The sequence below is a fragment of the Cibotium barometz genome, chromosome 10, assembly GCF_041138505.1.
Source record: "Cibotium barometz isolate CiBa-2024 chromosome 10, ASM4113850v1, whole genome shotgun sequence".
NCBI lineage: Eukaryota > Viridiplantae > Streptophyta > Polypodiopsida > Cyatheales > Cibotiaceae > Cibotium > Cibotium barometz.
In genome coordinates, this window is record NC_141055.1 from 26,726,072 (window position 1) to 26,741,179 (window position 15,108).

Sequence of the window (15,108 nt, forward strand, 5' to 3'; positions counted from 1 at the left end):
TAGCTAACGGTTTATGGCTCCTGTGAGGCTGAACTCGTGTAGGAAACATTGTGTCTGAGATCTTGATTTTTCTAGGTTCTGGCTCCAGTTCTCTTTGTGTTCTTCCACCCAACCCCTTAAGTGTTGCACTCGTTCAATATCCTCTATTGGGTAAGTCCCAATCTTTTTCTTGAGGGTTTTTGGCCCACGTGGCTTGTCTTTGAGAGTCTCAGTCAGTCTAGGTAGCCGAGAGGGCATTAGCTGACTTGGTTGTTGTGGGGCTGCAGAAGGAGTTTCCTTTTGTTTCCCCCAATTTATGTCTTTGCTTGATTCTCCTTCGTTGCGCTCTCGAGTGGGTTCCTCCCTTAAAGTAGTGGCTTTGGTCTCCAGGGTTTCTATTGAAATAGAATCATCTTCAGGATCATTTATATACACAGGGTCGTCTCTTGTCCCTATATTAGTCTTTGAACTAGGTTTGAAGCTTGTGGCATTAAGCAAATCTCTTCCATCATTTATATACACAGGGTCGTCTCTTGTCCCTATATTAGTCTTTGAACTAGGTTTGAAGCTTGTGGCATTAAGCAATCTCTTCCATCACGTTTTCTTTTTCTTTGCTCAAGCAAATGATGTAGTATCCCTCTCTTCAAGAATATAGTTTTGATTTTGAAGCATTGACCGTGTGACTACATTTGCAGGTACAACAGGTGTGGTTCCTAGTGCCTCATTGGTGACCTCAACCAAATTCAATGGCGTAATCTTGGGTGCACTTGGATTATGTGGACATTGAGCAATCAAATGATCTATGCCACAAAACGATTACATGTAAGTACCCGCATTCTCAACGTGCTCCCTTGATTTGGTTGCATTTGAGTAGTAATCTTCTATAGCCTATTAGGGCACTCTGCTACACGATGCGGTCCACCACAATCGTAGCATTAAAGAGGTGGTCTCCTGGAAACCACTCAAGGTTAAGCCTAAGGCTTGACACTTATGTAGCTCATTGTGCTCTTCCAAGGAATCACACACATGTTCAAAAACTTCAACATGCTTCCTAACATCTTCGTTACCCACCCACTGAAGTTCTGAGTGAGCTTGGCAACTTGTACCGCCTTGCTTCTAAGCTCTCTCTCAGATATGCCATGCATGTTTTTCGCAATAGATCGTCCGATCGTTTGAGCAAACACTACTAGATCACCTAAGTGAGCAAGCATAGCTGGTGGAGGCACTTTTGGGATGGCTTGGTTGACAAGAGTTGGCATTGGTCTTGGTATGTATACAGCTGATGCGGGATATGATATGTGACTAGGCATAGCTCCTCTTGGATAAGGTTTCTGATAAGGCACTAGTACTACGCACTGTTGTAGGTACTGTACCACTAGGTAGCGGTGTTTTACTAACTACATTGGTAACGGATGCACTTTCCATCATGCTCATCATCGGAGTAGGCATTGTGGATTCCCTAATGGAAAGTTGAGCCAAAGTTGGAAAGCTAAAGTTACTGCTCGTGGGCTCAACCTGCTTTGAGACTCCAGGCAAAACAACATACAAAGGATCTACGGGACTCACCGTGGGAGTCTCCAATTGTGACAGGGTTGGTTGTTTAGCCTTGACCGTATCTAAAAATCTCATAGGGCCAGTTGAAACTAGGTTCACTCCCCTATTCTGCCTCTTGAATTGGATAATTTTATGGATAACTTCATATATCATTTGTTGTTGTTCATCTAGATTGGTGGCACTAGATGTAGATCATATGACTTCTAACCAACCCACATGGTATGTGTAACTCGTGTATAGGTCAGTCAGAGTCTCCGTGTGTAGGTCATATTCCCAATTTTCAATGAGAAATATCCCATCTAAACTTGACGTGCCAAAAGGTTCTCTCGAAGTGGACGCAATGTCACTTCTTGTGGTTTGACTTCTAGAGGCCTCTACTTTAGGAAGAGCGTCAGAAGGTGGTAGCTCAGTAGGGCCTTCATTACATGAAGTGGGTAGAATATCCACATGGACACTCTTTGGGAGGGCAGGGTCTACATGAGATGTGAATGGCGAATCTACTTCCCCACCTCCTTTGTTTACTTCACTTGTCCCTCGCAGGTTCAGAGCACGTAGCTCTACTAAAAGTGTGGGACTCAAGCAGGGTTCATGGTTCGTACTCGACCACTTACTCTAACACTACCTTTAATTCGACCTTTACCTTCCTCACAAGCTCTTGGGATTGTTTCATTCTCTCTTTCTCCAACATGGGGTTGGGGTATTCCTTGAGTTTCTTTGGAATGTTTTCATAGTCTATGGGTGTCTTTTCTTTGGTAAGATCAAGTTTAAGCGGGAGATTGTCACTAGCTATCTCCACAAGGGAGGTAACTTTGGAGCTCTTTTCCAAACCACTTTCGATGGTCATGATATGATTTCCCTTGACAAAATGATCATGCATTACGTTTACGCATGCTCTTCAAGGTCTTGTTTCATGTTTTGATCAACATTCCATACATTATTACCCTTTTCTTCTTATATTATACTCTTTGTCTTAACCATTCTATTGATGTCTATCTCCTTCTTGGAACAACATCCCATCACTCATAACATTCTCGTAACCTCGGTGTATACCTTACTCCAAATTTAAAAATCTAAGGGCTCATTGACATGTATGCATTCGACAACCTTGATTTTGTGGCTAATGCTCAAGCAGAACAACAAAAGTTTGGCATGGGTTGAAGGTCTGTTATGACTCACCCTAACCCCCCTTGAAACACAAACTCCTTGAGAAGCAATTCCACCGTGTCTCCCACGAACGTTGTCACACCGCCGCCTTGCACTACGTATATTCATCCCTCCTCTCACCTCACTTCACTCACACACACTCACTAGAATGCATTGGAGAGAGAGAGATTAGCAAGAGGATTAGCAAGAGTAAGACTATATTGCACAATGGGAGAGTCCCTTGTATTATGAGAGATATTCACTTCTATACATGACCATAAGTGTTCACACTCACTAAACTGTGGCCTACCGGGCACTTTAAGGTCATAAGAGGCCTAATACTATTACAATGACCACTCTCATAATATATCCATGAAGAACACCACTTGGTACCTTCATCCTAACTTACTACCACATGCTCTTAAAGTAGAAATCACCATAAGTATTCCATAGGACCATTACATACGCCCGTCCATTAAAGTAGAAATCACCATAAGTATTCCATAGGACCATTACATACGCCCGTCCAAGTTGTAGATTTGGACACCATTACTTCATATCTTGAATGTATGACCTTTTAGGGTATCTACCTTGACTCCTTGATATAAGATAATGGTAGTAGCTCTTGTTAACCCTAGGAATGAGTTAATATTCCCCATTCCTGATGCCGATTGTGTCCTAGTTGAATGGCATTCAATGGTCTTTGTTCCTACAGAAGGAATAAGAAAGGCTAGTTAGTAAATGAAAAGGTTAGAGACTAGCATAAATTCCTAATGAGAATGGAGGATGGGGGTTTTTGTGAGTGATTACATTTTTATATTTTTGTGAGCTTTTTTTTTTAAATATTTTTTGCTCATGTTTTTTAGCAATCATAAGCAGGGTTACATGGGATTTGTGTTAGTTGAAAAACTAAGAGATGTTAATAATGGGGGAGAAGAGAAGGAGGATCCGAAGGAACATAGACAAAATCATCAGAACGAGATTGTGATTCTTAGTTCCTCATCTGATTCATTGAAGCGACATTCATCATTTAAAGAAATTGGCCTTCAACGATGTCCCTTTTTGTGGCAACATTCTTACCAAATGTTGTTGAGTAAGACATGTTCCTGAATGCTTCTTTCCATGTGTTTTTAATGCTTTTATGTATATTTAAGTGCTCTTCTGAAACAAATATACATGAAGTACAAGAATTGAGTCACATAGACTCTTATTGAGCTGCTGCTTGTTGAAGTAGTAGCCACTTATTGGCGAAGCATTAAAGAAGTACGTCGACTTGCGAGGCTAATTTATATATCTTCACCAAGGATTTAATGTGTTTGTGAAGACATGTGTTTAGAGAGGTTTGCAATTCGAAGGAAAGTTCCAGGCGATGGGTTGTACCATTGACCAAGCTTTCGCCCACCATGGCCCCCCCCATCTAGAGATGTACTTGGAAAGTTGTATGATAAGGCCTTGGTGCAAATGTCCTCCAATGCATGAGTATGGATTTAATTCATGGAACAGCTGCTACATTAACTTAGCCAAAAGAATGTGCAGTATGGTATTGTCAACTTTGTGTCGTTAACCATCATGATGACCTTATCGCTCGCTAGCAAAGCACAGTGGTGCTTGGGTAGCAATAGTCCAATATCAAATCTGCTTCCAACACATACTCAACCACAAAAAACTTGCAAGAAGTAAGGGGGGTAGTTTCAATATACATTGTATGTTCAAAGTACCCTAAACATGTCATGTTCAAGTCTTTTGTGAATGGAATTCTATCAGGATGAGCCGTGAGTGTTGGTTGACCTAACAAATCCATAACTCGAGGGTCATGAGATTGTGCTCTCGTGTTGGATAAAGTTATGCTTGAATTGTGGTGAGTTCAGTGGAAAGTTCTAATCCAACTATAATTCTTGGGATATTCTCAGTAAGATATGTTAGAAGTTTGAGCTCCTCTAAGGTCTCTTCCTCCCGTAAGCAATTGCATAATGCCTACAGGAGTGTTCAAGGTGACTGTTTGAATGGATTCATCAATTGAATACAATGAGTCACGTATCTACAGGATGACATCATACTCAAGGAAATCTAGGGTAACATGGAATCTAAATTCCACATTTCTACCGATTGTTTGAGTAGCATAGCTAAAGTAACCTGGAACTTCAATGTTTTGTCCATTGGCACCTTTTGCCAGACCATTGTCTTTAGGGAAGATTTAAGGTTGTCCCAATGACACCCAAGTGCCTATTGTCATGATGTTATGACTAGCTCAAGGGCTAATCAACGCGCGTTTGTGCTTAACATCATTACCCGTAGGGAAATCCAACCATACCATGATAGAATCTTCAAGAGGAACTATGGATGTTTCAATTTCTGTTTCAGCTTTAGATCCCGTTTCGGTTTCATATTCCCATTCACTTTTATCCTCTTCTTGGCTTTCAGCTTTTTCAAGAGTACCCAATGTGTACAATGGCACACCCGGTCCTCTGACACAATTTTAATTGAGGTCTGTTTGGAAACTTATGAATACTCACAGTCTTGTTCTATGTAGCACTTTATGTCTTGGTATAACTCATGTTTAGCCTTTAAAAGTATAAGTGCCAATGCTATACTGGCTTCACCACCACGAGAGAAGAGCACTCCTCCCCAAACAAGGATTTGAGAGAGTGCTTTAATTTTGTAAGGGAATTATTGAATTCCTCACATGCTTTTTCAACTGCATAATTCGTGCAATTTGCCTCTAATGACTCTTATGTAAAGAGTACGACTTCCTCTTGAAAGGGGAAGCGATACTCCTCTAGTTTTTATATTTTGGTTGCTTTTTTAGAATTGGCATTATGAGATTCAATCACAACCAATGATCCTGTATAACACTCAACAATGCTAAGCATGCTCTCTTGAGCTTACTTTTTATGTTCCACATATGTCGTGTGATCATGATTTTCAATTTGGGGTGGTTGGGCAGGTTCTAGTTTCTTGATTAGTCTATGTTATGCACCTAGTAACGAATTAGAACTTGGTTCATCCACACAAAGTGACGTACTAGAACTTATATCATCTTCTAACTTTCCTTAGATCGTCAAGTTTTCATTAGGTTTGCCTATGCGATAAGAATGAACTTTCTTTTGTGTTTTTTTGTTCTCTGTCTTACTCATGGGTTTTGTGGTTTGAGTGGTAGCCTTTAAGGTGGATGCTTTTGCATCATGTATAGCTTTTGGCTCTTTTGGGTTTATGTCCTCCACAGGCTCTTCTTCCTTGTCCTTTATTTCAACCTTGGTTTCGACAGTTTGGTTGCCCTTGTTTTTTCTTGAGTTTAGAAGGTTTTGCTTTCTCTTTTGGTTCTTCTACCCATTTTGAAGTATTTTCTTTTGCATTCTTTTTTACCGTATCCCATGCCTTAGCTTGTAAGCGTGTAAGCACATTCAAGGGTACCATAGACAATTGCCTATTTTGTACACTCAAGATGTTAAGAGTTGTATTCTGTGAGACAGGTTGTAGGGAAGCAACTCGCCTTGGGAAATCTTGGAATATGTGATCGATTCCACATCGTTCACACATGGGTTACAAAGCGTCACTGATTGTGGGCATGGAAGTATTCCAAACTGTGCAGTCTGCTACTTTGTGCGATCCACGACAATAGAAACATTGAAGTGTTCATTGAACTGTTTCTTGAGCAGTTTCGACCCTTTGAACTATGTTTGTTTGGGACACGGGATATGGAGGTTTTGAGTTAAATGTAGGTGAATTGTGACATTGGGGTGTGTCATGACGAAAGGTTTTGAGTTAAATGTAGGTGAATTGTGACATTGGGGTGCGTCATGACCAAAGGTTTTGTAATAAATGCAGTACAGAAAGATAGGCGCGTTGTATGCACAATGGCGATTAGGATGGACATAGTGATTACATTGAACGCAAGGCATCTCGCCCATCACTTGGAGAGGCATTAAGGATAATTGGTTTCGGGGGGGCTCATCCTTTCTTGGATATTCTGATTCAAGCCTTTTAAGCAATGCTACGTAGGATTCAGGGAATGACAATTTCAAAATTAAATTTTCTTTAGCCATTGCTTCACTTGGTTTAGATGAGGGACATCTCATATCATGATCATCCTCCATCATGTTGTCATCTAAACGTATTGCTTCTTTACAACATTGATCGAAGATCTCTGGATTAGATACAATGATAAAGTTGTGTAAGCTATTATTCTTTAAGCCCATCATGAAACATCTCTTCAATTGAGCATCATTTAGTTTCTCCCATATCTCACATCATGAGTCCAAGATTTTTATCCGAAGGATAAAATCTCTAATGGTTTCGTTTTGTTTCCGCTCAATTGAATAGAGTTCTTTCGTTGCACTCCACCGATCACCTTGTCTTGAAAAGCCATGGGTAAAGGCTGTTCTCAAGGTCCTGAAATTTGTTTTAATTGCTGGCATCAATGTGATGAACCATCGACTAGCCTTTTCCACTAAGCATAGGTTCAATGCATATACCTTGGTGGAGCAGTTTGGATTTCCAAAGGCTTCACATCGTTGTTCAAACATTTGTAGGAATTGAACAGGATCAGTTGTTCCATCATATTTGCCCATGATTTTAGAAATCTGTATGGTTGTGTTTTTGTATGAGTTATTGAGGCCCCGTGTGAGTGCTAATGTGGGTAGGGACTCACTTAGTCCTTCGGCAACCCCCCTTCCTAGATTAGTCAATATGTCCACGGTGTGGGAATCTAAGGGTTGGTACCTAGCATGTCTAAAGGCTTAGGACTTGTGATAATGCTAGGCAAGGGGCCAAATCTTGGAGAGATTGATGTGACAGGGGGTGTAAAACCCGATGATACACTTGTTGTAGGCATGGCAAATAGTATTGGGAGATGCCTTTGGGGCATGGATTTCAATGGCTCGAAGATTACAGCCATTGAGTCTGGGTGTGAGCCCACGTAATCCCTCTATTGTTGCCATATCTTTGACGTTGTCAATAGCTCTTTAATGGGCAAGCACATGTTTCTTTTTCTGCTTTTTAGGTTTTCTTATAGCTCGTTTATAGCCTCAGGAGGCCTAGCGTACCCTTCACTGAGTCATACAGGTGTCTGTTTGCCCTAATTAGCTTAGGCGCTACACGCACGTGACGACCTCTTAGATATATTTTTCTGAAAAAAGTGCATGGCAGTATATGGAAGAGGAGGTCTTAAAACCTATTTTCCATCACTATCTCAAGATGATTTTTTTTCCTAGAAAGATTTTTCCTATTTTGTAGCTCATTTTTTAACATGTTCCAAAAGGAATTTGGAAAAACTTTGTATGAGAGAGTTGTAGCATTTTTGGAGTAATACAACTTTGTCTCTCTAAGTTTTTTGTGATTTCGTCGTCTAAACACTCAAAAAGTAGCTTAAATATGGTTTGCAATCATTTTCGCCCCATTTTGGGCGATTTTTAGTGTCATTTTTTGCCTCAATTTTTGGGTCGAATTTTGAGGTTGTTGGTCGAAGACCAAAATGATGAATTTTGCCCTCGGACACACACCAATTTTGAAGAGCTCGATATTCGCTTTAAGCACTAGAAAGTGTTCATTGGATTCACAATTTAGGAGATATGAGCCTCCAAATAGGGTTGTTTTCCTGTTTTTTTTTCTCGACGAACCCCTTTCACGATGTGAAACAACAGGGTGCGGTTCACGGCGTGAAACAGACTTCATAAATTTTATTAAATTTGATTTTTTTGGGCATGAACCGCTAAATTCATGAAATGCTTAAGGCATGAACCACTTAACGCGTGAGACACGTGTCTCACGGATTTTTATTTTTATTTTTGGCCGCAGGAGCTGTTTCATGACAGCAGGTACGGTTCACGGAGTGAACTGGGTGGTTCACGATTTTATTTTTATTTTTTAAAGGCGTGAGACATGTGTCTCACGGAAATATATTTTTTGGCATGAGACCTTAAGGCATGAACCGCTTAACCTGTGTGAGAAGAGGGAAATTCGAATTTTCTTGTTTGGGGAGAATATTTTTTAAATTTTAAATTGGATAGATATGTGCATTTGCCCAAAAAGGTAAGTGGAATAAAAAAAAGTCAACCCTTTTATGACATACCCTTACACCCTTCATAAATGAGCCCCAAAATGGACAATTTGACAACTCATTGGAATCTTTTCATTCAAAGCTCATTAGCCTTAATGAGTTATGTAAAAAAGTGCTTAGAAATTAATCAAAGATTAATCTTACCAATAATCTTTCTCCATTTTAGACTAATCAAGGACTCTAATTAACCACTAATCTCACTAATTATTTCACACCATCGAACACATCATTGGATAGAGCATGAAATTGCTAAGCTATGTGTATCAAACATGTAAATTAATCTATAATTGGAGGGCCAATCAATTGACACACAAGATGTGAATGTCTAATTGACTAATCAAAAAGATATCAAGAGTAGCACAAGTTTCTCAACCACTTGTAATGGTTATTTGAGGGAGAAACATAGAGAACTAGCTTTGTCAAATCTAGTTAATGATCCACAATGGTGAGAATTTTCAAGACTATACAACTTTGTAATTGTTCAACATAAGATTAGATAACTTTGTAATTTTAAGGTTAGACAACTTTGTAATTGTTCAACGTAAGATTTGTGTAGATTACAAATCGACTATTATGTTAATGGATTTGTGTATTGAAGTTCTCATTGAATGTCAGAATGTGTATAACATGAGATAGAATCTTCAAGCACATTTATGATGCAACTTTTGTGTTAGTCTAGAAAGATAACACTGAAAGACCTAAAAGTGTCCTTTTATAGATCATCTCTCCTAGAAAAGAAGTGCACTCATAAATTCCTTTTCTAGGATAGACCTAGATGACCAAGAAATCATGGAAAAAATATAAAAGTGAGTAAACAAAAACATTCATGATGGTGAGCCATCCCAAATAGAAGTATGTATAGTATTACAAGCACGACAGGATCAGAACTTGCAATTTCTTGTCCTATACACAAGAAAAAAGTGCTTCTAACATGCCAATATTTTTCTATGAAACTTTAATATCATACAGGCATGGGATGAATAGTGCACATGTAATAAAAATCTATACTCTAGAATTTTAGATCACCAGGTAAGGCATATTAGAAATCTTTTATGGATGGAAATTTTACAACATATGCTTGACATGTTACTACATATTCATACCATGGTCCAAATTGCATGATCATATTTCTACCATAATAGTAGCTCAGAATAACATTAAAAAATTCAAAGAACTCACAATGTAATAGTCTTAAGCTCTAAACCCATCTACATAATAAAGCTGCCTATGGATCAACTTGCATATATTTGGAGCTCCCAATTGAATATTCATATAAATCCTTCTAATTTACATTAGACTCATCCCTTTATCACTTGAACATGCATATATGTATCATTAAAATGTTTTAATATGTCCAAAATAGTGCCTAATGCTCTACTTTACCCAGCCCACACTAAAGAAAAAGGTTTCAAAATGGAGTCGTAGACATGATTGGTTTTCTTAAAACTTAGAAATGATATGCACCATCCTATAAAGACTATGTGCAATGTGTCGCATAAAGGAAATGCTGAGGGCATATCCGTAGAGCTCAAGTGAGCTAGTCTTTGAAAGCTATGTCTAGAGAGTCTATGTGTTAGTGGACCAAGAGGGTCAAGAGGACCTAAAAAGCACACATGTGTAGGTCAAGAAGACTTTAGTAGGTCAAGCATGCCTCAGATAAAGGCTGAGTAGACCTATGATGTTTGTGTGAAGTGATGATAGGCCATTATGCTTGACAATGGGAAGTCTAAATAAAAGCAATGTGCTTGAGGATAGGAAGTCTAAAGGAGAGAAATAATACCCAGAGCACCATGAGATATGTGTATCATCACCATCACAAGTGTGAACGTTAGGCTGTGGTTGGAGGCCTAAGGAAGGCCAAATGAAGATCAAGTTTATAGGCTATGACAAGTAGGCAAACGAAGGTCTATTGGTATATACACATCGGGGACCAATTGATAGGCCAAAGGAAGATTACGTTTATAGGCTAAACTAAGTAGGCAAAAGAATGTCTATTGACATGTACACATTGGGGACCAATTGATAGGTAAAAGATAGAGAGCAGGCACAATTGTTCACATTTTGGCTGCTCAAAGGTTGATAATGAATGGTTGGGTGGTTAATGTGTTTCGTGCCATGCTATTTTCTCTTTAGCTAATGACACTACATGAATGTGCATGATGAGGGCAACATTCTTCTTCTCAAATTTCTTGCATGAATGCTTGGTTAAGATTAGGGTTAGTAATTAAGGGTATGATAAGTGATTAGGAACTTAATGTTAGAACAAGTATTTAAAAAAAATAAACTTTTAAAAGAGTATAAATAAACATGAAAAAACATAAGTAAATTGAAGTCTAGTTAAGAAATCCCTAAAAAATGATCAACTCATCATTTGATTAAAGTGTCATTACTGAGCATCTCTACAAAATATTTACCATGCCAAAAAGTTAAAAAAAATAAAAAATGCTAATAAAATATAGAAGATGTAATAAATGGGAAAAAAGGAAAGAGAAACCTAATCAACAGGGAATGGAAAGAAAATAATAAACTCCCAATATCCTTTTCCCATGAGAAAGTTTGTCATCTTGAACTTCCATACTTCAAAGTTGTTTTTCTCCAACTTCTTACCCATAATCTAGGATAAACTATGAGACATTGCTACATGCAATAACTCTCACATGCACTAAATATGGTATACTATGTAGGCCAAACAAAACTTGGAGTAGCTTTTGCACGAACACAAATCTTGCAATCTCCAATAATATATCACGCACATACTACATATAAACTTTACCAATGGGTACTCTAAACCTATTATGCAGCCACTTTATGTGAACTAATCAGATAAACTTTACCAATGGGTACTCTAAACCTATTATGTAGCCACTTTATGTGAACAAGTCACATCAACACGCATCTACCATACATGTGTCGATCCCAAGATCTTTGTAGACACTTCAAATCAACCATTGTGTATAATAGTCTATGTGAAACATAGACTACATGCAGCATAGAAGCACTACATGTCTAGAAACTATCATTATCGACAAATCAACCACTGTGTATATTATGCGAAACATGCAACAAAGAAGCACTACATAACTAGGAACCATCATTATCGACACTTCTGTAGAGCATTTGCAAAAACCTCTCACAAGAGTCTACACAAAAGCATTGCACAGCTAAAAATTAACATTATTGATGCTTCTATAGAATGTCTGTAAAAATTTGTAGGATGGCCAAAATAACACTAGACACGTCCTTTGGGTGCTCCAAACACAGTATACACTCACTTTTACTTCATTAAAGAGGGCTTATTATCACTTATTGTCCTATTGTGCCTATTATCACTTATTGTCCTCCTTGACTTCCAAAATAACACTAGACACGTCCTTCGGGTGCTCCAAACACAGTATACACTCACTTTTGCTTCATTGAAGAGGGCTTATTATCACTTATTGTCCTGTTGTGCCTATTATCACTTATTGTCCTCCTTGACTTCCAAAGGTTTGCTTTTGAATCAAAGGGATGGCCAAAATAATGCTAGACACGTCCTTTGGGTGCTCCAAACACAATATACACTCACTTTTACTTCATCAAAGAGGGTTTCCTAAGATATGTCCACTCCTGTTGTGTGTATTATCACTTATTGTCCTCCTTGACTTCCAAAGGTTTGCTTTTGAATCAAAGGGAAAGATATGGTTTAGTTACCTTTACCCGTGTACTGCTTGCCAATTGAGCTTGATGGAGTTACCCTTACATGTGTACCACTTCCTTTGCTTTCCTCTTGCTTGCCATTTGAGCGTGATGGAGTTACCCTTACATGTCTACCTGTTCCTTTGCTTTCCTCTTAATCTCATTATGCAATGAGAAGAATAAGGGGGAGAGGTTGGGCTTGTGCTCCTTGTAAGTAAACTTCTTCACACAGACAAACAACAACAAGAACAATAACAACAACAAAAAAGCACACAAGAGAGAGATGGATGGCTGAATTTCGTTTTTTCTTCTTAACTTCTCTACAACCATAACATAAAGATAAGAGTACATATAACAAGGGAAAGTATTCTACTAATATAACATACAAGGTCCATAGTGTAAACCCGACTATATGAGCTAGTGCTATAACTATACCATAACTTTAAAAATTAAACCTATAAGGCAATGGCAACATATCAACCATAATCTCACCAACTATACCAATGGCATAAGAGTAGAGGTGTCATCTTGGCATGTCATCCATACCCCATACTAGTTGAACTTGATATCTAAATAAACCATCGATTAACAACCATACATCTCTGGATGGGGTGGTATTAACGCGAGGTTGACTAGGGACCTTCTTACCTAGTTTGACTCCTCCTTGTCACATTATGGTTGGCATTGACATACAGTAGAAGATAGCCAATAAAATCTATACTACACACAAATATCTAGTTTTTACAAGAGCCAAAAGGGAGCAAGACACCAATGGTCTTAAGGACGCGGTCACAAAACCAAAAGAACATGCATTAGTCACCTAGGATCAGGATTGTCCACCCTTGCAGGGTGCGAACATATCAGTCTTAGCCTATAAAAATATACTTCATGATTGTTGCCATATACATAGGCAGTGATGTGTGTGAACACACTTAGGACCGCCGGGGCACTTTTTTCCTCTTTAGGAGGTTTTTTCCCCCGGCCTGTATATACGCCCATCCTTCTAGGGCTATCTCATCTTTTGTACATTGACACAATCTAATACACTTTGTGTTGTGTGCATTCTTGCTTCTTCTTCTCCAAGCTTTGTGTGCTTTCCTGCAACCCTAATTCCAACAATTGGTATCAGAGCAGGCATCGGCTCCCAGGGCTACGCCGCCAGCACCCTCCGACTCACGTTCTCCGATTGAGGTGAGTTTTCACGAGCGCTTGCAGGTCCCTATACTCTGCAAATAAGCTCGAAGGGCTTTGCGTTCTCAGAATTTGCATCTGAGGTCGTTTCGGGCTCCGTTTTTGCATTTCAAGTTCTGCACAGGTGTTTTCGTCATTTTCTGCAGAAATTTCGACAGTGCAGTTTTCTGCAAAACAGGCATACATACTCCATTGTGGACCGTGCTACATAGCACGAGTTGTTTTCTGTTCAGTCTTTGCTTCATTACAGGTAGCTTTTGCATCAGTTTCAGTCAGTGGCCATGGCTGATAACAGCAATGATGTATTTCGCATGTTGTCTGCTGAAGACAAACTGGATGGAGACAGCAACTACCCACTTTGGGCATACATGATGCAGCATGTTTTGGTTGCAAAAGGAGTGTGGAACATTGTGCAGGGTATGGATGTACGTCTAGGTTCTGTGGATGTAGGATCTGTTGAGGATGTTGCAGGTTCTAGCAGCTCTACTGTTGCTGCTGTTTTACCCACTGCTGAACAAGCTCGTTGGGATGGTAAAGATGCGTAGGCTCATGCCTTGATTGCACTTTCTGTCAAGCGTAACATCACCCCACATATTCGTTCAGCTAAAACAGCAAAACAGGCTTGGGATATTCTAGCTGGTTTGTATGCAGGTCGTAACGAGGCAAAAATCGCTTACCTGCGTAAAGAGCTAGAATTGAAGATTATGCAGGAAGATGATGACATGAATGTTTTTCTTGCTGAGATTAAAGATCTCAAAGAACAGTTGATTTCTGCAGGTGAGATTATTCCTGATCATTCTCTTGTGCAGACTGTTCTTGATGCTTTACCTGAGACATATCAGACTTTTGCTTCCACGTGGAGACTTCTTAATGAGGACAGACCTGATGCTGTCAAGTATGATACTTTAGTCAACAAGCTCTTACAAGAAGCGCAGTCCAGGCAAAACAGGGCCAGGCAGCGTGCAGTTGATCAAGCATTTATGGCTGCCCCAGCAGAGAAGAAGTGGTAAGGCAGCCCCTTCCACTGTTTCTTCTCCTATTAGTAGGTCTGCAACTTCTTCTACTTCCATAGGTAGCAACAATAAGTCTGAGAAGGCTCTTGATAAAGGCAAGAAAAAGACCAGGTGCAACTATTGTAAGGCAAATGATCATGTCATTAAGAATTGCCCTAAGCTAAAGGCTAAAGAGGCAAAGAAGAAAGAGTCAAATGCAGCCACAATAGCGGATGCTTCTACAAATGCAGATTCTGCAAATGTTGTGCAGGATACAGAATGGGCGTTTAGCGTGTATTGCCAGTATGACCCATCTGTACATGATGCATGTTTGGCAGTTTCTGTTGACTCTCATGTTTGGTATTTTGACAGTGGTGCTACAAAGCACATTACCTCGCATTGTGATATGTTCACTTCTCTTGAGGCTGTCCCTAATGGGAATACTGTCACATGTGCCAATAATGCTTCTTACCCAGTGAAGGGCGTTGGTAAAATTATGCTTACGGCTGCAAATGGCAG